The 7,387-nt window shown below is 41.7% G+C and overlaps 1 pseudogene; it reads right to left on the bottom strand.

The window, feature by feature from the left end:
- Positions 1–1,232: 1,232 nt before the first annotated feature.
- Positions 1,233–2,593, bottom strand: LOC136172641 (52 kDa repressor of the inhibitor of the protein kinase-like; annotated as a pseudogene).
- Between the last annotated feature and the right edge of the window lie 4,794 nt (positions 2,594–7,387).

Here is a 7,387-nt window from a genome sequence, read left to right as displayed (position 1 = left end):
TAGGTCTTCGTTTTGGCACAAGTGCTCTTCACTGTGGCACGCTGGCTCAGTAGTTATGGCTCGAAGACTTAGTTGCCCTCCGGCATGTGAGATCTTAGTTCCTTGACCAGGGTTCGAATCATGTCCCTTGCATTGCAACGTGGATTCTTAACCACTGGACCACCAGGGAAGTCCCCGTGCTTTCATACAGTTCAGAACAGTGCTTTTTAGACTTGTGGCCGTGAAGGAGCAGCCTAGGACAGCTTTAGCTCCCCTCACCAATTTGCAGAAAACCCACAACCCCCTCTAGAATCATAATTCATATGTAAAAACAAAAAAGTTTATAAATCATACATAAGAACATTCTCAGAAAACACATGTTGTTTTTATTGTTATATAACTTGCATTTGAAGTTAAAAACAGTGTGATAACTACCCAGAGGGCTTGGCTTCCCTTTGACAAATTGTTTAGCTTCCCTCCAGGCCAGGTTGCTACCCATAAGTGTCTCCTAGCTAAAAAATCTGACACCCCCACTGCCTAAAGATTTCTTAACAACTGTTGTTAAAGAGCAGGAGCCACTGCTGGCAGAGGAGTAGCATTCTCCTGAAAGCTGAGTCTCTTGCTCCTGGTCTTTCCTTCTTTCCCACCCTTTAGATTATGTTGTTTCTGTGGTGTGGCCTGTATTCTGGATTTTCAGGAATCTGTCCTTATTTCTCTTTACTTGTGTGATTCTTGTTTTCCTGAGCCAAAGCCTTTTATGTAATAAACTTTTGGGGGAAATGACATGTAACCTGTCTAAAGTCCTGTGAAAAATCTCCCTTGAATGTCTGCCTGAGGTGATCAGTAAGGGAAAAGTGATGCTATGTCTAAAAGGCAGACTTGTGTTATAAGTTCTTTTAAAGCAACACAGATACAGGATATTTAAACAAAATGAAATTCTGGGATGCTTTTTGTAGAGTAAGTTTTCATTCAAAGCATTTGGGGAAGGTAGTCTGGAAATATCATACTTATACTTACAACTCAGTCTAAATAATAAAATGTGGAAAGTAGTTTTTCCATGTATTGTTGTTGTTGTTTAGTCACTAAGTCGCTTCTAACTTTGTGACCCCATGGACTATAGCCTGCCAGGCTCTCCTGGTCATGGAATTCTCCAGGCAAGAATAGTATGTTGCCATTTCCTACTCCAGGGGACCTTCCCAACCCACGGATCAAACCTAGGTCTCCTGAGTCTCCTGCATTGGCAGGCAGATTCTTTACCACTGTACCATCTGAGGTCTGTGGAGTTTCCAAGCAAGTTTTATTTGAGTGTTAAGTTTGGTTATCAAATCTATGGCTTCCTCAAACTAAAATCCATGCTAAGTTTTAATATTTTCCATCACCTCATTAGTGAATGCAATGCTGCAGTCATCCTGCTAACTGCAAAGAAAACATCAAAGATTTGCCCTCTGGAGATTTTCTCCAAAGACTGTTGAAAATGATAGGACTTTTGTAAAAAGGTTGAGATACGACACTTCAAAAGACAACCGTGATAAATATGAAATGAAAACTTGTTGATATACTGCAAGGACAAATGCTCGGCCAGCTAGACTGTTATTTCATCTCAAATTTGTGTCACCATGGATACCATCTAAACATAAAACAAGTGCTTGCAGGAGATCTATTAAAATTTCAAAAGCATTATGCTTATCTGTCCACTGAGAATGATAAATTTCCTACAGTCATTACCCTTCTCATTATTCTGAGAAGAGACAGAAATTACATTGTCAAATTCTGAAATAGTTGTGGTAATTGATGGATAAAAGAACAAACTTCCTCAGTTGTTTTCAGTGCAACAGGTATGCCCATAACAGACACTGATCTTGCCAACCAAGTGCATAAGGCATGGGAAGCATAGAGTGTGTAGATAGCTTAGGGATGGTGATGGTGGTTTAGTTGCTAAGTCGTGTCCGACTCTTGTGACACCATGGACTGTAGCCTGCCAGGCTCCTCTGTCCACGGGGATTCTCCAGGCAAGAATCCTGTAGTGGGTTGCCATTTCCTTCTCTAGGGGATCTTCCCAACTCAGGAATCGAACCCAGGTCATCTGCATTGCAGGCAGATTCTTTACCGACTGAGCTACAAGAGAAGCCCCAAAATATTTCCCTACAAGTCTTAAAGCAACAGTGTTCATTTTTGAAGAAAATCTACTAGATATGTCTGACTGGCCATGACTGTGCTCCATATTTAGTCCTACTTCTTAGTTATTCCAGTGTGAAATTACACAGCTGGTGACACAGTTTCTGTGTCAGTTTCATGAGGAAAGAAGCCTAGAGATTCTTCTCTCGGGTATGCAATTTATCAACATAGCTCACCAGCATGGTGTTCTTCCCCTGCTGTGTTCACACATCGTCATGATCATGAGTTGTTTACTTCCCCAAGGGTTTCTTTTTAGCAGCTGACTCTGCTGTGTCTCCACAGAACATGTTAACTGGTGTCGTCTCAAAGTGCCTTCTTAGGACCTTCTCACTGCCTTCTCACCAGGATTTGTCTTGCACTTCAGCAATGTTTGAGATGCATCAAAAGCAAAGAGGATATATAGGAGTTCATTAGCCTCATGTCCATCTAGAGGTAGGTTTTGTTTTATATAAGAATTGAAATTTCAGTGTAAGCTATTATGTTTAAAATAAGGGTATACTGTACAGCCTAGGGGAATATAGCCATTATGTTGTAATAAGTTTAAATGGAGTCTGCCCTATAAAAATATTGAAAATGTTGTACACCTGAAACTAATATTGTAGATCAACAATGGTGCTGTGGTGATGTTGCTCAGTTGTGTCTGACTCTGTAGCCCACCAGGCTCCTCTGTCTGTTGAAATTCTCTAAGTTACTATTCCCTTCTCCAGGGGATCTTCCTCACCCAGGTTCAAATTGAGGTCTCCTGCATCACAGGTGGATTCTTTACCATCTGAGCTACCAGGGAAGCCCCCAACATCAACTACATTTCAACTTAAAATTTCTTTTAAAGAAATGTTAAATAAAGGTTTTAAGTATTGTTTCCATTCTCTTCAACAGTTAAAGATAAAATGTCTTCATCTAGTTCATCTCCTTCTTTTGTGCTGGGTTCTGAGCATTGCTGTTTGTTTCCTTTTATTTTTGTTCCCATTCAGAAGTTTTACTGATTTTGGTTTTGGCTTTTTTGTTGTCTATTTTGTTTTGATGTTTCAGTGTCCTGATTTCATCTTCACTCAATTCTTCTGTTTTCTGTTAGGCAGATTGTTCAGATGACTGGTGAGATAAAGATATACTGTAATGACTGTTTCTTCAGAGCATAGAGGTCTCCAAGTGTTTGGCACATAACCGATGCTTTCGATGCTTTATCTTCTAAGTTTTGTCTTCTTAGGTCTGCTCTCCTACACTTTTTAACCTGCTCTGCATCTGGCCAGGTCCTCCAGGGAATATTAAGAAGACCATTACTGACTTTTCCTCATGCAGTGGGGGCCATTAAAGAGCTCGTCATCCTCACCTTGCATGTCTGGCTTCCTCCTTTCTGTCTCCTCAGGGCAGCCTATCCTCAGGTAAGGGTGGTGAGGGGAGAGTCAGCCTAACTCAAATTCCATGCCCAAACTATCAATTAAATGTGAGGGTAGAAAAAGACTATTTCTAGGTATGCAAACATTCCTGCTAAAACTTAACCTGTCTCACATCCTGAGGTAGGCATGCTTCTAAACTGCCCCTCAATAATTTTGCCTCTGTGTGTGAACTGGACCTGATAGTTTGCTTGTGATAAGTAGAACATGGCAAAAGTAATGGATGTCACTTCCAAGATTAGGTTACAAAGACTGACTTGGTTATGTTAGCATTCTCTCTTGCTTGCTGTGATGAAGTCAATTCATTGTAATTTAAATGTGACTACTAGCATAGTTCATACTACTTAATGTTAGAAAACTTTTCTAGTATAGACTAGCATCATAAATTTTAAGTATTACTTACAAAGTATCTAGGGAAAAAGTGGAAACAGTGGCAGATTTTCTTTTCTTGGGCTCCAAAATCACTTTGGACAGTGAGTACAGCCATGAAATTAAAAAAATGCTTGCTCCTTGGAAGAAAAGCTATGAAAACCTAGACTGTATATTAAAAAGCAGACATCAGTTTGCCAACAAAGGTCCATATAATCAAAGCTATGGTTTTTCCAGTAGTTATGTATGGATGTGAGAGATGGACCATAAAGAAGGCTGAGCATCGAAGAATTGATGCTTTTGAATTGTGGTGTTGGAGAAGACTCTTGAGAGTCCCTTGGACTTCAAGTAGATCCAGTCAGTCAGTCCTAAAGGAAATCAACCCTAAATATTCATTGAAAGGACTGATGCAGAAGCTTCAATACTTTGGCCACCTGATCAGAAGAGCTGACTCATTGGAAAAAACCCTGATGCTGGGAAAGATTGAAAGCAGGAGGAGAAGGGGACGACAGAGGATGAGATGTTTGGATGGCATCACTGACTCAATGGTGAGTTTGAGCAAAGTCCCGGAGATGGTGAAGGACAGGGAAGCCTGGTGTGCTGCCATCCGTGGGGTCACAAAGGTTCGAACATGACTGAGCAACTGAACAACAACAAAGTATCTGAAACCACAACAGTGTCAAGGCACTGACTCTTGGCCGTCCTTGTGGGCTCTTACACATTTTCAGTTAATATCTCTTCTCATTGTTATTGGTGCACGACAAACTACCTTCAAACCTAGTAACATAAAAACAACAGTTTTATTATCCTTATGGAATTCATATGGCATGGTGGGGACCTTTTATCCTGCTCCACGATGTCCAAAACCTCTGGAGAGAAGATTCAAAGGCTGAGGGGGGATTTGAAAGGCTGGAAACTGGAATCATGTGGAGGCTTCCTCACTCTTATGCTGGCACCTGGATGACATGAAGCACCTGTGTGGGTCCTCTTCCTCTGATGTGGGCTTCTCCCAGGATAGTGGCCAAGTTCCAAGAGGAAGCTGAGTGTTCCAGGAGACACAGGTAGAATCCCTGTGGCCTTTCATGACTTCACCTCAGCAGTCATAGCACTTCCCTTGTGGCTTAGTGATAAAGAACCAGCCTGCAATGCAGGTGACCTGGATTTAATCCCTAGGTCAGGAAGATCCCCTGGAGAAGGGAATGGCAAACTCAAGGTAGCATTCTTGCCTGGAGAATCCCATGGACAGAGGAGCCTAGGGGGGCTACAGTCCATGAGGCTGGAAAAGAGTCGGACTTGACTGAGCAGCTAACACTGTCACTTTCAGCAGTCACAGAGCATCACTTCTTCCATACTCTGTTGATGGCAGGGATCAGCAAATTATCGCTTGATGCTAAATCCATCATGCCACCTGTCTCTATAAAAAAGGTATCATTGGAACACAGTCATGTCCATTCACTTACATACCTTCTATGGCTGCTTTCATGCTCTGATGCAGAGCTGAGTAGTTGCAACAGAGACCATATGGTCTGCAAAGCCTAAAATATTTACTCTCTGGTCCTTTAAAGAAAAGGTTTGTTGAGCCCTGCTCTATTGGTTAAACCAATCACTAACCTTTCTGTGTCAAGGGGAGGGAACAGACCCTGCTCTTGGAGGGAGGTGAGTCAAAGAAGGTTCAGCCATTTAAAAAATCACCATGGCACCTGCTTACCTCTTGGATTTTTAAAAGATTATTTATTTATTTATTTATTTATTTTTGGCTGAGTCTTTGTTGCTGCACGCGGTTTCTCTTCTTGCAGCAAGTGAGGGCCACTCTTTTTTGAGGCATGCAGACTTCTCATTGCAGTGGTTTCTCGTGTTGCAGAGCATAGGCTCTAGAGCGTGGGCTCAGTACTTGTGGCTCACAGGCTTAGTTGCCCTGTGGGGTCTTCCCGGACCAAGGATTGAACCTGTGTCCCCTGTGTTGGTAGGTGGATTCTTAGCCACTGGACCATGAGGGAAGCCTAGCCTCTCATATTTTAATCCTTGTTTGGTTTTTAATTTTGTAAGCTACTTAAAATAGCCCTTCTAACTCTTTGTATACTAAAGTTCTGTTAGAGAAAGTTGAAAGTGAGAGTCAACTATGTTATTTTAAGTTTTATTCTTTTTTCTTTTAAAACTTGTTTGTGTCAGCTCCTGTGGGTAAATATTTGGCTGGTAGTTCTCTAAAAAAAAAGGGTTAGAAAGGTTAATCTGTGTTCACAGAGTTAATATCAGGGATAAGGAAGACCTTTAGTTCCTAGAAAAAAACAAGTGGAAAGGGTAAACAGTTATCCAAACAGTTAAGCCTCCCTTGGCCAAGAAGGTTCAGGTTTTAAAAATTATTAACTACTTACTTATGAAAAAATTTTACTTAAATATGCTATATTTGTGCCATTTTAATTAATCCCCCAGTTTCCTCATGTGTGGAATGAAGGGTGTGGGTAGTTGGTGGCTGCCATTGCAGGCCTCATATTCAGATCATCAGGAGCCCTGGTCCCCATCCTAGGTAATTAAATCAGAATGTCTGAGAATAAATTGGAATTGAGCTTAATAAATACTAGAGCAGAAAGAAATTCATAAAAGCTATCTCAGTATATTTTCTTGAAGTATTTCCTACAATACAAAGTCCTGACATGTCATTCCTGATGTGGGAACAGTGTAAAACTATTATCGCTCACAGGTACTCCAAGAAAGACCTGCTTTTACTTCAATTAAGCACTGCACATTCTGGACCAAGGGCTTCCCAGGTGGCCCAATGGTAAAGAGTCCACCTGCCAGTGCAGGAGGTGCAGGAGACACAGGTTTTATCCTTGGGCCGGGAAGATCCTCTGGAGAAGGGAATGGCTACCCACTCCAGTGTTCTTGCCTAGAGAATTCCATGGACAGAGGAGGCTGGTGGGTTATAGTCCATGGGGTTGCAAAAGAGTCAAACATGACTTAGTGCCCAACCAACAAACATTCTGAGCCAAACTGGAATGCCCTGAAATTCTTCAAGGAGAAAGAAATGCTCAGATGACCAAGAGCCAAGCTTTTGCTTTGGATTCTCCTTGATAGCTAACACAAGACTTAACAAAACCTCCTCCCCAAAAACTTGTCTTGTGGGTCCACCCTGAAGGTGAGAGATCCCTTAGCCACCCTACAGACTGTGGACAAACTAGATATTCCCACCTCTGCTGGCAAAGACATGACTGAATGCAGAATAAGTATGCTGAAGGGATTCCTTATGATAGTGGCTTCTGGAAGACACTATACGAGAAAGGTAGGCTACCTTGAAAATAGTTACTGATATTCAGACAATGTTCCTAAGGATCAAGTAGTCTGGACCAAAAGAACACCACATTTAGGGTACCTGTGTTCTAGGAATTCAGTGGAAAATCCTCTGGGATTCATGTTTTGTCTTCCCTAAGGGACTAACTGTGCTTAGTCACTCAGTTGTGTCTGACTCTTTGCCACCC

Source organism: Muntiacus reevesi, chromosome 7 (assembly GCF_963930625.1).
Source record: "Muntiacus reevesi chromosome 7, mMunRee1.1, whole genome shotgun sequence".
Taxonomy (NCBI): Eukaryota; Metazoa; Chordata; class Mammalia; order Artiodactyla; family Cervidae; genus Muntiacus; species Muntiacus reevesi.
Note: the sequence above shows the minus strand (reverse complement) of the source record. Positions and strands in the feature narration are given on the sequence as shown.